Source organism: Lonchura striata, chromosome 10 (genome assembly GCF_050655825.1).
Source record: "Lonchura striata isolate lonStrDom1 chromosome 10, ASM5065582v1, whole genome shotgun sequence".
Classification (NCBI taxonomy): Eukaryota; Metazoa; Chordata; class Aves; order Passeriformes; family Estrildidae; genus Lonchura; species Lonchura striata.
The window spans coordinates 5,840,533-5,864,081 of record NC_140712.1 but is presented as its reverse complement, the minus strand read 5'-3'; the positions used below and the strand labels follow the sequence as shown (position 1 = coordinate 5,864,081).

At 52.7% G+C, this 23,549-nt stretch overlaps 1 protein-coding gene across 2 annotated transcripts in view; it reads left to right on the top strand.

The window, feature by feature from the left end:
* The window catches only part of LINGO1 (leucine rich repeat and Ig domain containing 1), a 199,029-nt gene that overhangs the window by 21,136 nt on the left and 154,344 nt on the right, over positions 1-23,549 (top strand). The window contains exon 3 of one of the 2 annotated variants that reach the window (XM_085588473.1): positions 12,980-13,119. The gene's annotated coding sequence lies outside the window, so the exon portion shown is untranslated. Of the gene's footprint in view, positions 1-12,979; positions 13,120-21,393; positions 21,534-23,549 lie in introns of those variants that run through there. The other variant, XM_085588472.1, reaches the window with a different exon arrangement.

The following is a 23,549-nucleotide window of genomic DNA, read 5'->3' as shown; positions in this document are numbered from 1 at the left end:
GGCCTGGAAATCAGCTGGGGCTGCAGCCAGGAGGGGCATGGCCAGCTGTGAGGTGGGTGAGACACAGGGCCAGGCTTCTATCCAGGGGTGTTTATGTGCCTGCTCCATCAACCTGCTGCTCCCAGGACTGAGCCATGCACCTCCAGAGGAGAAATTCCTGGGGGAAGCCAGTCTAAATTACTGTCTCCCCCAAATAGGTATGATTTGAAGCAATTTTCTGAAGTGTGGGATTATTACAGGTAAGTTATGTATTGATTTTGAAGGCTTTCAGGTGAGCAGAAACATTCCTGCCTCATCACAGAAAAGCTGAAGGGTTGGGGTGGGGTTTTCTTTTTGAGGGAAGAGGGAAACCACCATAATAAGGCAGAAGTGAGACATAGTGGAGGCAGAGATGGGTTTGAGATCCCCAAAAGAGCTCTAGCCATTGAATTATCCTCAGTGAGAAGCAAAAAGCAGTGAATTGTGGTTCTCAAGGTCCCACGGGAGTTTCCCTTCCTCCCTTTTCCCCTGCACCCAGCATCCAGCCCAGAGAGGGGGCTGCTTATCAGGGGAAGTGCTGAGATAAATCCCCATTAATCTCTGCTCGCTGTATATGAAGGGCAGTGACTCTGCATGTTATTTTCTCACCTGTTTGGTGAGCTGATGGAAAATCAAGTCCTATTCCTCTTCCAGTCCCTGCTCTGACAGAGGCCAAGCTGCTGTGCTTGGGTGTGGGATGCTGTGGGAAGATGTACTGGTGTAATTACCCACAACATACCAGCAATCCACCTGCCTGGGGAACTGCAGAAATTGCAGCTTTCCTCAATAAAAGCTACCCTTTGATAGCACCTGGGCTTCCCAGATCCTCCCTAGTGCTGCTGCAAAGAGGATTGCTAACATCTAACCTGTCCCTTCCTCTCCTTCTCACCCTGGATGCAGGGAACAGCTTTCTCTCCCACTTTGCAGCCATCACCAGCTGTATGTGCAGACTCAGTTTTGCCCTTGACACTCTCTTCTCTGGGTTAAGCAACTCAAATTCATTCAACCTTTTGTATTCCCCAGATCTTCTGGACTGACTTCATTGAATTCATTAGTGGGTTCCTTGGCCAGGAGGAGGGAAGGCCCTGCCTGAGCCCCACGCCCATCACTGGAGGTACCTTTGGGAAGGTACAGGGGATATTTTAAGCAGTTTTGGGGACTTTTTTGCCTTTACCTCTTTTGCAGAAGGTTGGCAGCACCACTTGCAGCTGAGGAATCAGCTCTCGGCATCTTTATCTAAGCACATCAATTTGGCTTTTCCTGAACTCAGTCCTGCAGGAGCACCTCACTGCTTCTCCCTCCATGTATATATTTAGGTATTTTCCCATATCCAATTAATCCAGCCCCTGCCTCAATCTATCCTGCCTTTCATTCTGCTGCAATAAAGCCTCTTTTGTTAGCGGTGTGCTGCTGGATATGTTCCTCTGTCAGGCTGGTGTGAAACATCCCCACACCCTGCCAGGCAGGGACGTTCATTACCCTCTTCTGCAAACCTTAGTGCTGGGAAGGGCAAGGGAAGAGCTTCATTATATTCTGAGCCTGAGCCACCTGGATGAGAGGCAGCCGGAGGGAAGGAGAGCTCAAGCATTGCTGTGGTTAGTCAGAAAAAGTTGGGGCTGTAACCCCAGGAATGGGGATGGATCTTGCTGGAGCATCATACCAAGGTTTTTTTAGCACTGTATTACTGTGGCTGCATCTCAGTTTGGCTACCCAAACTGGGCCTGAGAGAATCTGAACCTTTTTCTCCCCATCAGAAACCCTTTAAGGCAATCAATGTTTTTTCCATGGATGACATGTTTTAGTTCCATTCTCTCCCCTCCTTTCCCCTCCCAGCCCAGGGATAATGAATCCAGACTGGATGGAGTGTTCAGGTGCATTCAGGGAAGGAGATGATTCTGTAGAGTTCTTCCTGTACCTGGTGAGGCTGAGGGTGTCCTGCCAGTGGGATGTCATCAGGCTTAGGGAGATGATACTTGGAAATGCAGTTCTTTCCTGGATCCTCCTGCCAGCAGGTGTTTTCTCAGAAAGATACAACTGGGATTGCAATCACTGAGCTGGGCATCACATTAACTCTGCCCCATTTGAGATGTGTTGTGCAAAATGGATCATCACAGGGCATTTGGAGATGGGACAGCTTCTCCAAAGCCTTGGGGGATACAACTCTTCTTCCTTTCCCAGCAGAGCTGGTGAGCAGGTCATTGCCATCCCTCTCCTTTCCCTCCTGATGGATGCTGTGCTGTTCCAGGTTTAGCATCAGTGGGTCTGTCAGAAAAATTAATTTTTTAATTAAAAACATTTTTTTTGGTGGTGCTTTAATGTCTGGATCTGGAGTAATTATTAGTAGCTCCAGGGAGACTGTGCTTTAGAAAAATTGTTGGTGCTACTGCAAAGGAATTTATCTGATTAACGTCAGCTTTCACACGTGGCTGTCGTGGGGGATGGATGAGGGTGGGAGTCCTGCTGCTCTCAAGCAAACTGATTAATCATGGAAAATGAGGCAGGGCACTGCAGGTGCTGATTTTCCACCTCAGAGGTGGGCTGGGAGCAAGAGAGCTCCCTTGCACACAGGCCCTGGGATGTGGCTGGAATGATCAGAGAGGTGAGTGATGAGTTTGTCCCTAGCTGGAATAAAGAGGCAAGAAAACACCAAAAGAGAGTGTAAGCAAAACCTTGGATATTCTTGCTCCCATCCTGGGTGGGAATGGAGGGGCTGCTGCCACCCCAGGGCTGGGGATGCTTGGTGAAGTCCCCATCCAGCCCCTGCCCTGCTGTGGCTGCTTGCCACATTTTCCATGGCCAAAATCCTTCTCCCAGCCTAAGATTCCCTGAGGGAAACAGCTTTTCCTTCTCGACTCCTTATTTCCTTCCCAACTCCTCCCCAACTCCACTTCCTGTGCTGAAGTGTAAGTGTTTCTATTCTTCCCAAAACTCCTGGCTCTGGAGGTTTTTGCTGGTTTAATCCCTGTGGCCCTGGCTGGGCCCTGTGGTTGGTCCAGCTTTGGATTCTCTTGGCTGGGGGAGATTAACTGGGCAAAGTGGTGTGAAGGCACCTGTTTGCTCATCCATCCTCCTTCTGCAAACACCTCCTGGTGATATGGATGGATGGATGGATGGATGGATGGATGGATGGATGGATGGATGGATGGATGGATGGAAGAACCGAAGGGAGGGATGCAACAGGAGGTTCTGGGCTGTCCAGAAGAAGGAGAGACCAACCCCTGCACTGCTCAGGACCCTCTTCCCCTCACAGAACCGGTTTACCCAATTCCATCCTAACATTACCAGCTGCTTCCCTAATAGGTTCTGCAGGCTCCAGCAGATCCTACCCTTTGTGCCCAATTAACAGGCTGTACCCTGGAGAGTGGGAGGCAATACAAATATTTTCCATGTAGTAATAGGACATTTTTTTAAAATTCCTTCTTTAATTTTTTTTTTTTTTGCTGTGGTGCTGTCATTATAATATTGATTTGACATCCAGGTGTCAGAAACAGCTGGATGGCAGAAAAAAATGGCAACTTTAATTCATTTTGCAGGCAGGGGAGTGGGGGGAAGAGTTTCCTCGAGGCTTTTCTTCCCCGCGCCACCTTCCCTCTGCGATGCTCCATGTTCCACCCTGACAGGAACATTTATAAACTGCCACTGTGGGGAGTATTATTAACAGCTCGATTCCTTAAAGATGCAATTAATTATTCACCTGCTTCCAAATCAGTTTAAGCAGCTTCTAAGCTGCAGTGTAAATAAAACCTTCCCAACTCTCCTCTCCTCTTTCACACACGTATTCCTGGTATTCATAAAGCGGAGCTATTTAAATTGAGCCAAACTAGCAGTTATTGTAAATTACTGCAGCTACATTGGCTTCCCGGGCTCTCTGCTGAGTTGCACCAGCCAGGATTTTAACTCATCCTTGTGGGGATGGCAACTGTCGCTATTTCCTCATTTGCCGTATTTTTAGGCTATTTTTACCTTGTTGCTAAATCCCTCCTGTTTTGTTGTGCCTGTCCCCCTTTAGCCCAATCTCCCTTTTACCTGTTTGCTATTCAATAAATCATCCCCTAAATGATCCCCTGACTTGAGCATCAGCTACAACGTCTTGGTGCAGGGTTTATTTATATTTTTTTCTTCCCTCTTTGGAAAGACGTTGATTAGGTCTCAGCTGACTGCTGCCTTCAAAGGAGGAAATGCCGACTGTGCTCCGGGGGGGTCTGCAAGCAAAAGGCTCATTTATTGTGGTTATGTTTCTGGGATAAAATTTAGGTTTGGCAAATGGTAGATATTTGGGAAGAAAACATTTTAAAAAGAGGTTTGGATTTTTTTTCTCTCAGGGAAAGCTGAGACCTGCGGTGGATTTTAATGGGAGTGGATGGGGCAGAGCTCCTGAAATACCTTGTCATCACCACCCAGAAATGTTGAGCCTCCAGGGCTGAAGGGACAAGGAAGCGAGCAGAAATGCCTGAGGGATGCTCACCTCCATAAATAGACTCTGAAAATTAAAAAAAAAAAAAAAAAAAAAGAAAAAAAAAGAAAGAAAAATAGTATTAAATGGATAAAAATCCCCTTTCCTCTTGCAGGGTCCATCTCCAGCAGCTGCCTCCTGTGTTTCAAAGAGGCCAGGCCAAATCTTTGCACAGATTAGTAGTTAACAATGGAGTTAATAATGATAATGGCACAAACGTCCTGTGCCTGCATGAGCTACACTTAGGAAAATCTGCCAGCACCAGGTAATCACCATGTTTCACACTGTCAATGAGATCAATCATGTCGAGAGCCCATTCATCAATCAGCTGCGCCTGGGGTTTAGCAGGCAAGGGGGGAGAACAGGCAGCTCTCAACGCCTCGAAACCCAGCTCCTGCGGGAAAAGGGGTGGTGCCCGGGATCAGAGTGGGGTGGGGAGGTGTCAAAATCCCGGTGGGCTCCAAACCCAGCTGGTGCCAGGCAAAGCCCGAGCTCGCCTCTCCTCAAGGGTGCTCCCCTCTCCGTGGTGGCTGGGGCTGCCGGGGCCCCTCTGCCGGAGACAGATTGTTTGTTGCTGTTCCTCCATCTGGCTGGAATCACGTCTGTCTCCCGCTGTGTTATTTGTTGCCCGGTTGCCACCTGTAAGCCATCCTTTCTGCTTGGCTTCCTGGCAAGGAGATGTCCTCAGCTGCACGGCCTCAGCACCGCCCTCCGGTCCCCCTTCCCCACCTGGGATCCCAGCCCACCAGTGCTGGAAAGCCTGCCCCAAGGAGCTTTCTGCTCTGAAAAATAGGAGCTTGCCTCAAAAATCCTCCCTAAACGTGTAGTCCTGGCAGAAAGGAGCCAGCAGGCAGGGAATGGGCAGCTGTCCCGTGGCAGCTTCGCTCCAGCAGGCAGCGGGAGGTGATGGAGAGCCTGTCCCCATCTGTGCGAGGCCAGGGCTGGACCCCGCCCCAGGGCAGCCAGCCAAGCACAGCCTTGCAGAAGGGACAGAACAGGCTGTAAAGAGCATGTTATGGGCAGTTTGGGGTCTGCAAACCCTGCTGGACAATCCTTTATGGCTGCTGTGCTGTTATGCAAGAGACACCCTAAGCATAATCACAACACCTCCCAGCTCCTCTCAGCACCGAACCTTGTGGGGCAGGGACACCCACCCTGCTTCTGGGTGGCTCTGGGGGGGCAGTCCTGCCCTGCTGTGCCTGTCCTCCCTGCTGACTGATGGGTGGGCACACTGGGAGCTGGGAAAGGGCTCCAGGTGCTGCCAGCTCAGAGCTGCTGTGTCTGGCAAGGCTGTCGCACCTGGCAGCTGAAGGCATGGGGACATAGAGGGGACACAGCCCTGCCCGTCACTCCTCTGGCCTCTCCATCCAGCCCCAAACCACCCTACTGCTGCCAGCTCTGCCTGCATGGATCTGCTGGTCTCCAGCCTCTGTGCTAGATGGAGATGGGGCTTGGCTGGGAACCCCCTTGGCCAAGGAGGCTTCAGGCTCACTGCCAGAGTAGGATTTTGGGCAGAGGATCATACCCCTTATGTTGCTGTTGAGGCAGGGACGGGAATGAAGAGACTCCAGAAGGTAAAGAATGATCTTTATTCACAAATACTTCTCTCTTTTATAGAGAACATTGCAAACATTAATTTCATTGGTCTTAAAGTAAAAAAAAAATTTCACCTGATTGGTATACTTGGACTTAGGTCAGTGTGGTAGAACATATCTATAAACAATATGAATGGAAAGCAAGATATAATAGATTGTATACATCCCTCCTGGACTTTTTCCCAGGCTTAGCCTGGCAGAAATCTTTCTCTTTTTTTCTCTGACTGAACTGAGGATATCCACAACCCTTATTCTGCGTCTTAGTGAGAAAGGAGTAAAAGTATCTCACCATTGTATCTGTAAGCAAAAATGGTATAAACACACCACAGGCATTGGTGATGGCACCTCCAGGCAGCCAGGAGTGTGTCCTGAAGGACCTGGCACTCAGTTTGAACTCTATTACCTGCATGGAGCCCTTGTACAGCACTTCTGTAATTCCTGGGGCAAATATTATTGCAGAGCAGAGCCCGGTGAGCCCAGGCTCAGCACTGTGCGCTCCAGAGGTGGAGCTGAACTTTCTCAGAAGCTGTAAACTTTCCTTGCAGTGCTGTGGCCAGCATCCTCATCTTCCTCAATGTGGTACCCAGCTACCTGAGCACCTCTGCCGAGGATGCTGCAGATGTTGCCCAACAGGTATCAGCATCTCTCTCCTCACAGCTGCACCAGGAAGGGATGCAGGGCTGGTAGTGGGGCCGAGTGAACCCCATTTGGTTCTCCCCTCCCTTTTCCCAGCCTTTCCTGGCCCATTCCCCATTTTCCCGGCAGCAGCCTTTTCTTTCTTCCTCCTTCTTTTCCCCACTTCTGGGAGGCTGCTTGATTGCCTAGCTCCCTTCATTAGCATGATACCTCCCGGAAAATTGGTAAACAGAGGCGTATGAATGAGGTGTTGATTGCAATCAGCGGGGGAGAAGGGGGACTGAGAGCGCTGGAGAGGCCAACGATGCTTCTCAATCACCCGGTGGTCCGGGTCGGCTGCGGGAGAGGATCCGCGCCCCGGCGCGACGCGGGCGGGGCGGCCAGCACCGCACCTCGGGCTGGGTGCTCCTCCCGAGCACCCCTGTGCAGGAGGGCACGCGTGGCCCCGCTCTCTGCCGTGATCCCGCTCCGGGGAGTGCGGGACGTGGTCTGCAGGAGCCCCTCCTCGCTGGCGGCACGGCGGGGTGCGAGGGGCTGGGCGCCGGGACGCGCTGTCCCCTGCGGGCGCAAAACTTCCAGGGATAAACCCAGCACCCCGCCTGGCGCTGGCTGATTCACCGCGGCCCTGGGCTGCTGCCAACAGCTCACCCACAAGTGTCTGTCATTAAGCATCTCTTTAGGCGTGCAGAAGTTGCCTAATTTTTCAAGGGTGCTGCAAACCCCCAATGTCCTTGAAGTCGGTTGTTGCTGAAAGTACCTGACACCTCCAAAAATGAGTCATGGGGCACGTGCATCTGATGCCCAACAGAAATAGGTGGGTAAAGGGCCAGGCTGCATGTGGAATGGATGTTTTCCTATTAGCAAAGAGGGTGTCAGTGCGTATCAGAGCCCTCCTGGGTGTTGAGGAGCGATCCCTTGAGTGATGCCAAGGCAGATTGCAGCCCTGCATTTCAGGAGAAACCCCAAGAGTGATGGGAAACCCCATGGGAAAGTGCCTTTCCCTTTGGAGCATCCTAGTGTCACCCAGACCATCTTTGCTGCCTGTCCCCAGCCCTGCTGCTCCCCAAAGGTAACCTTAGCTCATGGGAGCCAAACTACTTGTAAAGCCCTGCCTAGAAAAGGCAGCCAAAATAGGATGACAGAGGATTATTCCCCAGCCATCCTCAGCTGGAAACACAACCACCAAGAATAAACACAGGAATTAGAGGATGACACCTGAAGACAGGGGCTCAGGCTGGGAGAATGGTCCCTACAGAAGGAGGTAAAACACTGGCAGTGGTTTTTATTTCACTGCATCTATTATTTGACCTTATAAAACTCTATTTGTGGAGGTGGTTGTTATTTTTTTTGTTAAAACTTTTAATCTAAAATCCCATTAGGCTCAGCGGTGTGTTCATTTGTGAGCAGAAGCAAAACATTTCAGTGTTTGCTCATTCCTGTATCTTCCTCACTTCAAACAGATGTAATAAAGTATTTTCTCTTTCCTTCTTGTTTTCCTTTGTGGTTTGGCTTTCTTTAGGAGCCTTCGAGGCAGTTCAGCCTGCTTTTCCCCATTCCCTGCACTGCACGTCTCTTCTAGCTCTTCTGCTTTCAGGTCTGTTGAAATCAAATAAATTCACAGGATGTCCTCTGAAGCAGGGACTTTTCTTTGCCTGGCTCTCCTGCCAGTGGGGTTAAACCAGCACATCCAGCCTAAATTGTCTGACTTTAGGAAAAAAGAGCATTAAAAGATATAGCCAGGGTGTATTTTTGTGTATGTGCCCATCTCTACCAGGCAGCAGCACCCTGTGGAGGGGACGGCCTGGTCCCCACACCTAGGGAGGCATCACAGTGGCCCTTTACAGTGTTTTTTTTCCTTCACCCCCGTTTCTCTGTCATCTTTATTTCAGGAATTGCTTTAAAAGTAGGCTTTGAATAATTCACTGGGACCATACGGCAGTCCACCCTGATTGCTTCGTCACAGCTTCCCTTGGCTTCAATAATTCACTTTCCCACCAGGAGCTGATGTGCTTTCCTTGTACGTGGGTTTGATGCTGAGCACACCCGGCTCCCAGAGCAAAGCTGGTCACGAGGAGGAGTAAAAGGGGATTTAAGGCCAAATGCCTTTGTTTTAAGAAGTGCCACACTTCAGGCAAGGCAGAGAGCTGGCCAGGCAGCTTCTCCAGCTGTGGAAAAGGAAACACCAGGTTCCCCTGGGAGCAGAGGCTGTTGGTCATGCAGCCCCTTCCTTGATGGGAGGCTTTGGGTGCTGCACCTCCAGTGGGTCAATATCCACTCCCCAAGAGCATCCCAGAGCCCCCCAGCCAGGGATGTCCCCCAGCCCCACTGCTCCATCACACCTCAGTCTTATGAGGTGTTTCTGGGGGCTTGTATTTGCCCCCAGAAAATCAAGCCAAAGAGGCCAGTTAGTTGGCAATGGCCAGGAACAGCAAATAAGAGTGGGAATGGGAACAAACCACCAGATTCAGCAGGCTCTGCATCCAAATCCTGCTTTTTTGGGTAAATTAGGGTTTAAGTTAAATTAAGCACAAAGGCTGCCATTACTGTGTATTGGTGGGAGAAGGTATACATATGGGGTATCATACCGTCTCTCATCATATATGTATAAAATACAATGCAATATAAAATATATAATATAATATATATATATGTGTATATTTATATAATATATATTATATTATAAAAATATATAATATATAAATATATATTATATATATATAAAATATATAATGTACAAATGTCTTGGTTTGAAAGACAGGCAGGATCCTCCCTTGGAGTGAGAGTATGACTCCCGTCCCTCTGCATTGCCGTGGCTCTGGAATGAGGGGCTGCGGGCAGAGCTGGCTCTGGGAAGGGACGGGCGCCCCTCTGCATTGCCGTGGCTCTGGAATGAGGGGCTGCGGGCAGAGCTGGCTCTGGGAAGGGACGGGCGCCCCTCTGCATTGCCGTGGCTCTGGAATGAGGGGCTGCGGGCAGAGCTGGCTCTGGGAAGGGACGGGCGCCCCTCTGCATTGCCGTGGCTCTGGAATGAGGGGCTGCGGGCAGAGCTGGCTCTGGGAAGGGACGGGCGCCCCTCTGCATTGCCGTGGCTCTGGAATGAGGGGCTGCGGGCAGAGCTGGCTCTGGGAAGGGACGGGCGCCCCGGCGCTCCGCAGCGGCCGCGCCAGCCCCGGCCCGGCGTGTCCGTGCCGCGGCCCCGTGCAGTTCCCGGCACGGCCACGGGGGGCGCTGCGGGCTCCCGGCCGGGCAGGGCGCGCCGTGCTCCCCGCGCCGGCAGGGGGCGCTGTGCCGCGGGCGCACCACGGCTCCCGCAGGTGCCGATGGCGGCACCGCGGCACGGTGGCACGGCGGCACTGCTGGCACGGCGGGCACGGCGGCACCGCGGGCACAGCGGGCACGGCGGCACCGTGGGCACGGCGGGCACGGCGGGCACGGCGGCACGGCGGCACCGCGGGCACTGTGGGCACGGCGGCACAGCAGGCACGGTGGCACTGCGGGCACGGCGGCACCGCGGGCATGGCGGGCACGGCTCCCGAACACGCCGGGAGAGCTCCCCCGGAGGGGAAAGGCCCGGGGCTCCGGGGCTCCCCTGAGGCACCCAGCAGATGGTGAGGGGCCTTTTCCACCGAGGTGGGCCTCGGGGAGACCCCAGTGGCACAGCCGCTCCCACAGGCACAGCTCCGCTCCAGCGGGAGAAGGCAGCAGAGCCGGAGCCTCGCAGCGCTGCCGAGCTGCCCCACAGTGACACAGCGGCTTGGACGGGGAGGGGAGAGGAGAGAGCTGCACCAGATCCACCTGCCCAGACACATCCCGCACTTCTCTGCCCCCCGAGAGAAACCCCTCACATAAGAGAGTAGCCAGCCGCACCCTTCCCGCGGCAACTTCTGTCTCTCTTAAGTACTGGTCATTATGGTTTCTTAGCGACAGCTGAGACGAAATTCCATAAGAGAAAGAAGCGCAGGGAAAAATCCTAAACCCCCACAACAAGCTCTATGCAGTAGTGTTTCTGCTGTGGGTCTCTTTTCCTGCCATCTCGGGAGCAAGGCTGGCGAGTGATGTGCAGCCAGGAGCTATGGGTGTGAATTACCAGCAAATTCCTGGGAGGAGAGCTGTGTATCTGATCCTGCAGATGCTGTGGGATGTCTGTTTGCAGTGATGCAGGCTGAGGTAGGTGATGGTAAAGATACTCTGGGGCCTGTGTAAGAGTGGCATGGCGGAAAGAACTTACACTGGTGCTAAGTGCCGTGGATTTAATTTCCTTGCAATAGCGCTTTGATATTACAAGGCGCTCCAGAAAAATCAGAGAGGGCCTGGAGCGAAATGCAGCCGAGTCAATTGAAGTTAACTTCCCTGGGCACGGGGCCAAGCCCTTCTTTAAAGGCTATTTTTCCAGAAAGGCTGCAAAAATGTATTTTGAGTTGCTTTTGATTCAGCTGGCTTGAGCCTGCTTGAGCGAACTGTGTGCAGAAAGAACCCTGAAAGCTGGGCTTGAAGGAGGGGGTGCAAACTGAGAGGAATTGACCTTATATCCCCCCTGGATCCCTTGAAGGAGCCCCGTGAGCGCTGTAGGGACCCTGTAAGGACCCCCAGCCCTGCCCTCTTCCTGCATCACTGAGGAAGGCTGGAGGGAGGTGGGGAATGCCTTGCAGCCCACAGGGCGTGGAGAAGGGTTTGCCATCAGGCAAGGCAAAGCTCCCTCTGTGCCCAGTGCTGACTGAGGGCAGATGGATGGAACACCTCTGTGTTCCTGCTCTGTCAAGAGACACCCCTGGCTGGGAAGGGAGGCACCAGGAGAGCTGAGATTTAGGGACAGGGAGTCCGGACAGATGTGCTGCAGGTTCGGGGCTGAGCTGAATTCGCCTTCAGGTTGCTGGGGGGGGTTTGATGCTCCATGTCCTTGGGGGCCTGATGAGACAGACCATCCCCTAGCTCAATCTGCAGTTTCTGTTTCTTAAGGCTGTGCTTTCCCACACCATGGTGTGGAGTGGGGGGGGGGATTCCACAGCTTTTCTCCCTCTCCTTGCTTCCCCACATCTGCTGCTGCCGCTCCCAATAGCTGCTGCTTCTCTAATTGCATTATAACCAATGGGGGGAAAGAAAACACTGCTTTGGCTTCAAATAAAGATGCCCTAACCCAGCTCATTAGCCACCTGACTGGCTCCCCAACCTCCTGTGACACTCCCGTATTTGTCACGCTGTTTTAGCACCACTAACGAGCACAACAGCCGAGGCTGTGGCCGGCAGCTGCCCCAGTGCTAGACCTGGGCTCTGGCAATAAGCTTGTGTCCCGAACCCCAGGGGGATGCTCTGCCTCTGTCGTGCTCATCCTTCTCTTTGCCGTCATCGTTTTTATCCACAGGCACTTCTTCTGGCCTACTTGCATTCAGTTCATTTCCTTTTTGTTAAATAAAACCTGACTCTAGGCCTTATTTGGCAAATAGAGCTGGAAGAAGCTGGGCTTGCTCTTTCTTCTCCTGACAAGCCTTTCAGGATGGAGGAGATGAGATGGAAAGAAAGGCAGATGAATAGGATGCAAAAGCAGTGAAGAAAAATAAACAGGAGATAAAGAGGGTATGGGAGAGAGAGAAAAATGAAGCAGATCTGTAGCTGGGATGGGAAGCAGAGGGAAGGCAAGAGGGAACTTGCTAAACCCCAACCAGCCTGGCCCCTGTGCATGAAGCGAGGGACCAGGGGGTCCCTCACACTGGTGTAATATACCCCTCCCCAGCTCCTCCTGGCCATGCTCACCTGGGGAGTTTTGGGAAGGGGACCTGCTGTGGTAGAGAAATGTCCATGTTTCCATCCAGGAGCTGCCCTCCCCTCTCCTCCAGTATCCCCTAACAATTTCCCCCTGAGGTGCAAGGCCGTTCATGGAAGCAGATGAGCACTTTAGCCTGACTCTGTCTCCAGCTGTCAAATGCTGTAAATATCTGGGAGGTGGTTAAAGCTGGGAAAATACAGAGATGCTCTAAACACAGCCCAGAGCCAACCCCACTGCTGGTAGGGCTCATAAATATCCCCTCTGTGTTCCTGCTCTGTCAGGAGGCAGCAATAACAGGGAACAAAAGCCAAAGCCATTGTGGGGTGGCTTCAGCATTTCTGATGCCTCCTTACCCCTTCCAGGGCATGTTGAATAGCAATGAGGAGTAAAACTCAGTTAGCTGGGGGGAGATGGTGGCACAGGGGTGTCCTCTGGGCATGAGATTGTGAGGCTGGGAGCCAGTACAAGTGGCTCAGCATGGAAGTCATTGTTTTTCCTATTATTTCCCATTTTCAGCTGGCTGAGTAACACTGAACATCTGCCTTAAGGCAAGTCACCTGGCCCAGCTCTTGAAACTACCAGCTTCATTGGCCGCAAATGAAGTCCTTGGCTGAAGAGAGAAATTGAGGACTTAAAACTGTCTGTGCAGGAAACAGGTGAGAGTGAATGCTGTTAAACAGGGCATGAGACAGGAAACAGGTATTTGCCAGCACAGAGCAAACCCTGGGCATCGCTGGGGAAGCCAGGGAAATGTGTCTCCTTTATCAACAGGCCACTTCACCCCATCAGCCCTACAAGCACAGGACCTGCAGGGCAGCAGGACCCACTCTCAGGAAAGGTGGAAGCCTCATCTAGAGGCAGCAATGGCTACATTACTCTGCCCCAGTTGTGATTTTTATAATAAGCTGAATTCTCAGTTGGACCCAGCAGAAAATCAATAGTGGGACTTGAGAAAGCAGTCAAAATCCATGGAGCTAAATTGGCCACCCCGCAGGCAGCCGGGCCTTCTCGGGCATTGTGATGTGCAGCCACACTGAAAGGGGAAAAAATAGGACAATTTCAAAAATCCTTTGAAATAATTGCCTAAGATTATTGAATTCTCTTGAAATACCAGGCCAAAATGCAGAAGTGCTTTTTAAAAAGTTGGCAATGGTAGCTGGAGGAGCCAGGGAAGCCACCTTCCTGTTGCCAAAGGCATCTGGGGACAGTTGAGGTGGGTTTTTCCCTTTCCCAATTAGATCCAGAGAGTGCCTGCCACTCCACCTGTGGAGCCTTATCTGCAGAGCAGCACATCGGCTTTAGCAGAAAGCCTCTCTTTCTCCAAAGTCTCTTTAATTCCATCCTTTTAGATCTGCCTTTTCAAGCACAGCCCCAGCGCCTTCCATCTGCCCTTACAATAGAGACGGTGTCCTGAATAATTTTATTTTTGGCAGCTCTGCCTTCCGTTCCTGGTTGGCAGGGGAGCAGATGCCCCCTCACCGCAGCCTCTGAGGACACTGTTGGATTTGGGGATGGCTATTTTGGTCCTCAGCTCCTCTGCCAGCGGTGGATGCAGGACAGACGGACGCTGTTGGGCAGCATCCCGAGGCTGTGTGAGCCTGCCCATGAATTAGTCACAGCACGTGGCTCTTGCTGGTTTATAGCCAGGTGACTCTAGGGACACCTGGCTATGCCATGTGCTTATCCCACCCCCACATTCACCCCATGGTAGCCCAGAGCTGGGCTGGCCTTTGAACATTCCCCCCTTGGGGCTGGGGAAGGCATAGGAAGCCTTGACCAGAGTTCTCCATGCCTATCAACCTCTTCCAAACTCTAGGAAAAAAGACAGGGCAGGAAAGTGAAGAAAAATATAAAGCAACAATTTTCCTCTGACATTTTTCTTTTATTTTTCAATGTGAGTCCTTACAGGAGGAGGTCTTTAAAATTAATAATGTTCTTTCTTTTTCTCTCTCTATTCCCCAGACTCCTGGTTTAAATTAATGAGATGTCAAATACTATTAAGTTCCAATGATGTGTTTGTGATAATGAAGGGACTGATTTTTAGCCAGTTTACAACTCTGATCCCTTCTCTCACCCCGTTCTCTTGGCTCTGATTAAAACTCCCTTTATTAGATTTGCTCTTTCATGGGCTCCCTCTGATTTCTAACCTTTGTGGTCCAAGGCTGGAGAAAACCTTTTGAGCAGATTTTAAGGCTTTTTAGCATTCTGGTATTTTCTTGCCATGTCTGCTCAGGAGCTGGTGGATACTCCCAGGGATGTCACTTGGGGTGCTGCAGGGCACATCAGGACTGGACCCTGCCACTGGCATGTGGCTTTCAAGGCAGCAGGGATGCCAGGCAGGGTTTTCCCTTATGGTGACTTTACTGGGACATTGTGAAAAAGAAAAAAAAAAACTCTGATGGCCACAAGCTGCCTCGGGGAAGGCCAGACAGGGATCTCCAGAGACCCAAGTGCCTGAACAGCCTCTCTAGGAATTGAGGCAGTCCTTGCTTTACTTGCTTCCCTGCCAAGGTCATATGGCAAGGGTTGTACAGCTGATAGCATGTCTGGAGGCATGAATTAGGGAAGGACAAATGGATGGACTAACAGCTAGATGGGCCCATCCTCTAAAGGATGGCCAACAAGGTGACAAGGTGCTCTTGCCGAGAGCTTCATTAGTCACCTGTCTGGCTGTGCTCCCTGGCAAACTGGAAGAGCTTAAAGAGTTAATCTGTAATTTAGGACTCAACACCAAAGATACAGTTGTTGGGATAGAAGAAAGCCCTGTCGAAGGCTTTGGGAAATAATTTGCCTTGGCACTTTCTTATAAGAGTGAATTGATTTTTGCTGGGCTGTGTCAGGCTGAATTATGAATGGGGGAAAGTAGGACTGGTGCTCCTGGAGCTGAAGGTGTGATAATTAGAGGCACATGCAGAGGGGGCTTAGGGGCTGCCTCCTTCCAGGATTTCCCATGTGAATCCAGGACTAAAAAACCCTCAGAGTCCTTGGAGAAATGGGTTTGCTTCTGCCTGGACACAGTGGTGGTCCCCCAGACTGGACCAGGAGAAGCCTTTTCTGGGTCATCTGGGACTACCTCCTCTCCCTGTCCAGGCAGTAGAGCAGCAGATCCTCCTTGCTGGAGGGTGAAACAAAGCATCACCCTCATTCTGGGAGGAGGTGGGTGTGTGCAAGGGGTGATCCTGTCACCCTGCCCTCAGTTCTGCCCTGCCCACTGCAGTGCTGCTGGGAAGAACTCTGCCCCCAAGCCCGTTAAAAACCCCTGGTGCTTTGTCACTGCCTGCATCCACCTCCATCAGTCAGTGCTGAGCCTGCTGCCCCCCAAGTGCATGATTGTGACCTGCTCAGATGCTGCTTTCCAAGGCAAAGCCGTACAATTCCTGCAGGCTGCTGGGAATTGTAGTGCAGTAAAGCCAGCAGGCAGGAGTGGGGACAAAGCCAGGCTGCCAGCTGGCTGATGGCCTGGCCCCTGCTGCTCCCCTTGGCAGAGCCAGCACCAGACCTTGCCCCTGGCCCACACAGACCCCAGGAAACCTGCATCCGCCTCCAGCACCAGCCACCTCTCCAGAGCTCCGAGCATCCTGCCATGCAGCTTGGCTTTTGTTTGCCAGCTCAAGAGGAGTCACTGGGAAGAGGATGAGGTCTGGGCTTTTTCTTTTTTTCCCCTTGCCCTTTTATTTATTCTCCTCTATTAAGAACCAGCTCCAGCTCATCAGTAAGACCTGGGAACAGCAATTCCTGAATAAGAGAGATGCTGTAGAAAAGCCTTGCCTGATCGCAGCCACTTCCCAAACAAAGGGGCTCAGACTATTCACTTCCTTCCCTGCCCCTTTTCCCAGAAAATCCACCCCAAAGAACAGCTTGTTCAATGAGCCGTCTGCTCCGTAATCAGACTAACCCAGTAATAAGCACCAGGCTCATCCAGCTCGGCACAGCGTCCCCCGGTTCCTGGGAGGATGGAAATGCCCTGCTCCCCAGGGAAGCAGGCAGGCACCGAGAGCAGGCGGCTCCGGGAGGGGGAGAAGGGGGGGACCTATCTCTGTTGCCTCCCGGAGCCATGGTTTAGCCCTCCCCAGGTAATTGTGCATGGAAATGGATTCCCATTCCTCTGCTCAATTGTCCTGTTTGCTGTCACAGCCGAACGTTTTGCATGTGCAATTACCCGTCCCCGCACATCTCCGTGGGCACGCTCAGGTGTCGCCTGCCAGCCTCGGGCGGCCGCTGCGCAGCCACATCGTGCTGCGTTTGGGCTCTGATAGCAGTCAAGCAGAAGCCATTTTCCATATGAAGCTGCAGGACCTATGGGATAAATAAATGGGCTGGAAAACCAGGCTGTATAATGAGTTAATTTAAAACCTGCCTTCCCTTTTTGTATATTAATTTACTTGGAATTATGTTTAATCTTTCACTTACTGGGTTGCATTGGCTTCTTTGTCTCCTTCCCCCTCCGGCACATCTCTGGGATGCTCTGCCTTCGGCTGGAGCAGAAGGAAGCTAAGCCAGGGCTGGAGAGTGTGGACCAGACATGGGTCAAGAGGAGCTGCTGTGTCCCACAGATGCTCAGATTGCCACCTTGAAGGCTTTTGTTCTTGTGGATGCCCAGCAGGTGTGGATGAATTCCCTGTAGTGGAGGGGAGACCACTGCTGGGTATCCCTGGTGTCATTCCCAGGGTGCTAATTCCTTTAACCATCTGGGAGGGTGGTGCAGGGAGTTAATCAGCTGTAATAAGGACAGTTGGAGCTGACAAGGCAGCAAGAAGTGGAAGCAGTGGAGGCAGAGGACTAGGTGGAGGAGCTGAAATTTGGCTGGGAATGATCCTGCCCAAGCATCCATCACGCTGCTCCCATCCTCCAGCAGCCACAAAGCCTCGGGTGTGAGTGGATGGCACTTCACATGAGCACCTCTCTGAAGGGCATGGGAGGCCAGGGCAATGAATAAAAGGCTGCTGCAACCAGGGGAAGCAGGGAAGAGCTGACAGCAGCAGCTCTATGTGGGGATGAACAAGTGAACGCTGGTCTGGGGCTTTGTGTCACTGTAATGAGGCTGTGATGCTGCTCTGTGCCCATGACTAGTCTGGATCCCCACCGGATCGCTCACTGGTCCGGTCAAAGAGAAACTCGAGGGTGGATATTGCAGTCAGGGAGAAGTGGGGAGGAAAGGAGCAGCAGGCAGGGCTTGTAAGGGCTCACAAGCAACCCAGTGATGCTGCAGCAGTGAATGCCAGAAAGTGTGGCAAGCATCAGGATGCCTCAGTGGGAGTATCCCCAGCCATTCCCATCACCTGTGTCTGCTGGGGATCAGCTTAAACTGTCTTTTAGAAGAACTGACTGGCCATCTGAAAGAAACAGAGACTGTTGTGGAACCTATTTAAGATAGGCTGAGCAGAGAAACTGTCCCTGAGGCCATGCCAGAGAGAGGAAGACTGATGCAGGCCCAGGGAGCACAGGGTCACAGGCAGGAGGTTTGATCTATGCCCACTGCCTCTTCCATGCTAGGGGAGCATGGGGAGCATCACAGCAGCTGCTGCTGGGAACATCCCCTTCCCTCCCCTCTTGATAAGGAACGTAGGTGAAACTTGCTGTGCCATGACTTTAATCAGCAAAGAAAACTGCAAAGCCTTTTTTTTTTCCCTTTCCCCACCTGCTGAATTCAGTGCCGAATGCGAATTAGGCAGCGTTTGGGCTTGGCTGCGCGCCCACTTCCCGTGCTAATGCAGGGAGCCAGACTCTCCCGCACTCCGAGCCTCCCCGGCTAATCCGAGGCGTGCCTGGATCAGCCTCTGGCATTTCACACTGTGTATGTAACCCCCGGAGCTTAAAGGCTGCTCACTGCCCGCTCAGCCCGTGCCGGGGAGTGGGACTGACCCTTGGCACCCGTGGGTGGCTGGGCAGGGTGCTCCAGCAAGACCATGCCTCAGCAACCTGGGGAGCCCAGTGCAGCTCTGGGGAGTGTGTGGCTGCATTATCCCATGGCCGGTGTGCTCAGCAGCAACAGGCTGCCTACCCCAGGAAGGGATGCAGGCGTCAGCATCCTGGAGCTCTGCATGTGTGTGGGGTGCCGGAGCTGTAGCCCCAGGCTCACACCTATGGGTCCACGAGCGTGGCAGGAGTAATTTGTGGCTCCATTAGCACTGGGAGTCAGTATAGCAGCCCTGCAGTGTGTCCATTTGATAAGAAGCAAGTTCCACTGAATAATGAGCAGTAATTGGATTTCAGGGTTAACCAGCTTGCAGCAAAAATAGAAAAGAACAGAAAGCCATTGGATATTTCTGTTCTGGCTCATCAGACACTGGAAGTTTATCTCTGCTGAGAATAGCACAGGAGAGGTAAAGTTATTAGTGACCATCAGAGCATGGTGATACCATCTCTCTCTTGCATTTAGTGGGATGAGTCTGCGCGTCCTCTGTGAGTTTCATTTAAGGCTATGGAAGTTTATAACCCCCTGTAGGAGAGCTCCACCTGTACACCAATGCAGTGTGACAGAGAGGGGAGAAACCAGCTCTCCTCAGTGTGCAGGAGCACCTGGCCTTTCTGCTGCCAGCCTGAGGCAGAAGGCAGTGTCTCCTGCCAGTGTCACCTCATCCAGGTGACAGTCTGGTGGGGGGAAGGCCAGCAGATGTGCAGCACCACCATGCCTGGAGCTGCAGTTGCCTGCTTTGGGGTGGCACCAGTGTGGGCAGGGTGGGCACTGGTGGTTGTGCCAAGCCCTGGGAGGTGCACACAGCCATGGTGGCTCATCTTCCAGTGAGATGAATTCATGCTGGGAGTGGTGCAGAGAAGGGCAATTAGCATGGGGCAGAATGGAGAGCCTGTCTTGTAAGATGGAGCTGAAAGCACTCGGCTTGTTTAGCCCAGCAAAGAAAGGCAAAACAGGAATATGATTACTCTCCATAAATATATCAGGCCAGTAAACACCAGGTACAGAAAGGAACCATTTAAGCTAAAAGACTATTGTGGCACAAGAACAAATAGGCTTAAAGTGGCTAATGTAGGCTGGAAATTAGGAGACAATTTTTAACCATGGGAAGCAGAGGAGGAAAAATATGTCATTGATTTTCCAAATGGAGCTGGACCACCATGTGAAGGGAGCAGAAAGCCAGCTGCCTGCAACTGCAGGGATCTGGAGTGGGGAGCCAGCAGGGTCCTGCTATGCCTGGCTCCTTCCAGAGTGGCTGGGTGCATGGTGCACAGCCAGCTACTTCAGAGGTCCCAGTTTTCCAAGGCAGGGAGCACAGGTCCTGCAGGCAGGGTCTGCTGACACCAGTCTGCTTCTCTTCAGGGGCTGGCAGGCACCTGGCACTTGGGACAACCCCCAAAGTGCCCCGGGTGGAAGGGGTAATGAACCAGAGGCAGCAAGAGGTGTCTTCAAGCTTGGAAGATGCCACAGGAGCAAAGCCTTCACTGATCAGAGCGGGACAGCTCAGAGCACTTGGATTAGGGCTCGGAATCTACTGCCATCACTGCTTGGTCTGAATGTTCACTGGGAATGGCATACACCTGAGCCACCAACTCCAGATTTTACCTCCTGCATGAAATTATTCTCAATTCCCTGTATATTCTAGGGCCTGCCTAAGGATGGGTGAAGAATCTGCTGATGAGGACTCTAATCAGTTTTGAGAGCAGGTAATTTCTCAGCTAGAGATCATCTCCAAACAGGAAATCAGATTCAGGAGATATCTGCTTTATGCAGCACATCATGGTGGACTCGAGCAAAGCTTGTGGTAATAAGCAGAGCTGGAATAAGAAGATGATTATTAACATTATGCATTAATTATTTTACAATCCTCCTACCAGGTGTGCCTTCCTATCTCGCTCATCTCTAGTATTAATGGAACAGGAATAATTCTAGACCCAATCCTGGCATCTGGGCAGGGGTTTTTTTTGTGATGTTTCTCCTTTCTGAAACTGGAGGAAAGATGTTCCCTGCCTTCATTGTGCGTTTAGAGTTTGGCAGCATGCCTGGGTTTGTAGTAAGATACAAAAGCATCTGAAGGAAGTGGCCACTGGATGGAGCCTTAAAGGTCATAACAATTGCCGGCTCTGGTACAGATGGTGCTGGCTAATGAAAAACACCAAGTGGGAAAGCAGCGAGCATCAGGGCTGCGGGATGCTGCAGAGCCCAGATCCACCGCCCTGATCCCAGCTCTAGACACCCGAGCCAGCTGCCAGCACGTCTGCCTGCTCCTGCCCCCGGGTGCTGCCCTCACTGTGGCAGCTGTAGATTGCTGGGGCAGGGATGCACTCACACCCCGGAATGCTCTAAAACACCTTGCTTCCTAGCAGCAAGACTAGAGATAAGTGACTGTGTGAAGAGAATTCCAGTTTTGATTAAAACCCACAGACCTGCAAGCGTCGGCTCCCGCCTGAATAAGGATGAGGATAATATTGGCAGGAGAAAATGAAAACATCTGATGATATCTGAAGCAGAGGTGTGTCAGGGTGTCAGCTTTGGGAAAAGGGTTCACAGCTTTTTCCTGTACAGGGTCTGGTATACCGAACCCTTGGTGGCTCCACTCCCTGCAGCCCTGGGAAAGGGTAAGGCAAACTCAGGCAGTGGGATAAGAATTTTCTGGATGAGTGGACGAACGTGCTCACAAGAACGGGCTCTGCAGGGTGGACGAGGGCCATCACTGGGTCCAGCTGTTGGGACTCATCCTCATGGCACACCCAGCCGCCCAGGGAGTGATGGAGAGCTCCAGGGGGTGCGGTGCATTTTGGAGGGGATGTCAAGCCGCGCTCCCTCTATGCAGGCGCTCTCCCTTTAAAGCAATCCCGGGGCCGGGAGCGGGGAGGAGGCGGGGGCGGGCGGGGGGCGCGGCGCCTCGGTTCGGCGGCGGCTGCTGCGGGAGGTGGCCGGCGCCGCGGCGGCGAGCGGAGCCCGGCAGCAGCCGCCAGCCCCGGGGTATGCGGGTGAGAGGGAGAGGAACGCGGAGGAAGGCGGAGAGCGGCGGGGAGCGGGGCGAGGGAGCCCGGCCGAGCCCTCCCGAGCGGCGGAGGATGCGCCGAGCCCCGGGGAGCCGAGCCCAGCTGCAGCGCGGCGCGTCCCGCCCGGCCGCCGCCCCAGCCCGCGCAGGTAACGGCGGCGGAGGGGACCGGGGGCACAGGAATGGGGTTTGTGGGGGGAGAGCATCCATCCCTCCGGAGGCGGGGGGGACACCCATAGTCCCTGGGGACCTGCGGCTCTGCAGCGCATCACTCGGCAAGCGGGACTCGATCCCCGCGCAGCGGGGCTGAGCTGAGGGAAGGGTCCCCCCGCGGAGTGAAGGGCTCTCCCGGCGCGAAGAGCTCTGCAGGGCAGGCAGAGACAGGGTCGCCGTGCTTTGGGCCCCCCCCAGTGCCCCGAGGGGCTGGAGGCCCAGCTCGGGCAGGTGCTCAGTGCCAACCTCAAAACCACCCCGATCGAAGCTCGGCTTTGAGGTTGGATGCATCCAGCAACCTCAGGCAGCTGGCGCGGGAGATAGGCAGAGTGTGGTGTGAGGTGACAGGTTCCCATCTTGCCGCCTGCTCCCCGAAACCAGCCAACTTTGGGCTGATGCTGTGGGCACCTGGCCCCCAGTGGTGCTGGTGGGGCGATGGGAGCCAGTCCTTGCTCGGACTAAAGCTCGAGGAGATGACAAGGGTGCCTGGAACATTACAGCTGGGTCCCCAGGGACTGCTTGCTCCATGATGGATGATACCCCAGGTTTAGCAACATCAGGGTTCGATTTGATCCCAGCCAGGCACTTTGTTTCCAGCTCTCTGTTCATCAGAGGATCTGCCCGGCTAGGGGAGCTGCCTGCATGCTCCTGACATCTTGCTCCCCTGCTAAATTAGGGCAAATTGCCAAGCTGGCCCCCTGCTCCCTTGCCCATGTCTCTATTGAGAAACTGAGTCTCATCTCATGTTCCTCGACTTGTACAGGGGCAATCCACCACAACAGCGACTCGAGGGCCCCAGGGCTCTCCTTTTATCTGCTGTGCTGCCAGTGGAGGAGAGAGAGGTTTAATTATCCTCAAGTGTCAGTTCAAGATAGATCTGCTGGGACACAGCTCTTGGCAGGTGCAAAATAACAGAACGTTTTCATGCATGGGAGGCTGAGCTGGGAACAGTTCAGTGGTTTAATTGGAAGGGTTCATACCAGGGTACAGAAAATGGGACGGTGCAGGCTCCAGCAGTGATCCTACTGCTGCAGCTGTGGGAAGGGAAGATGGATGCTGAAGGCTAAGAACTTTCTCTGGTGCATTGTTTTGTGGGCTTGGAGCAGAGAGTATGCTCCAGGCTGGTAGCACAACCTCAAGTCCATGCCATCCTGCGACCAGCGAGGTGCTGATGTTTTCAGTCTCACTCGGTTTCTCAGCTTTTCAGTCTGTTCCCATGAGAGTCCTTGCAGGGCCACTGGGAGATGTGCCCTGTTTAATGGGGCATGTAAGAGCTGAGAATGTGAATACTCCAGAATCAGGGCACTCTGGGGCTGTCTCCTGGGCAAGTGAGGTGCGATGGCCTCAGGGTTTATGGAACAGCTTCTCCTTCCTCCTCCTGCCAAAATCCCTGAAATGGTTACAGGAGCTTTCAAGCTCTCAAGTTTCCATTTGAATCCATGGAGAAAAGCCCCTTCCCTCACCAAGCAGCTCTGGCATGGGCATTTCACTCCCAGGGAGCTGTCTCCCCCCTGCCTGGGCTGCAGTGCTGGGTGCACAGAGCATCTGTCTCCTCATCTCCCATCCAATGCATGCCATGATTGTTGGCCCCTGGAGCCAGATTTGGATCAGAAAGCATAACCTCCTCCTGCTGTGGCATTCCACAATGTCCATATGGCTACCACAGAATGAGACCTATGTCCAGACCCTGTAATCAGTCTGGTGTGGGACACTCCAGCACAAGGAAGAAGAATGTTTTGGTATTTTATTTTATTTTATTTTATTTTATTTTATTTTATTTTATTTTATTTTATTTTTTATCTAGATATGCTGAGCTTTTCTCTGTGCTCATTCCCTGGGGACCATGGGACACATGTTGTAAAGAAACCATGCCTCCATCTCTTCTGGCTCCTTGGAGGGGACGTGGTATCCTGATTTTCTGGTGAAGTCATGGTGTTGTGCTATTGTAGTTA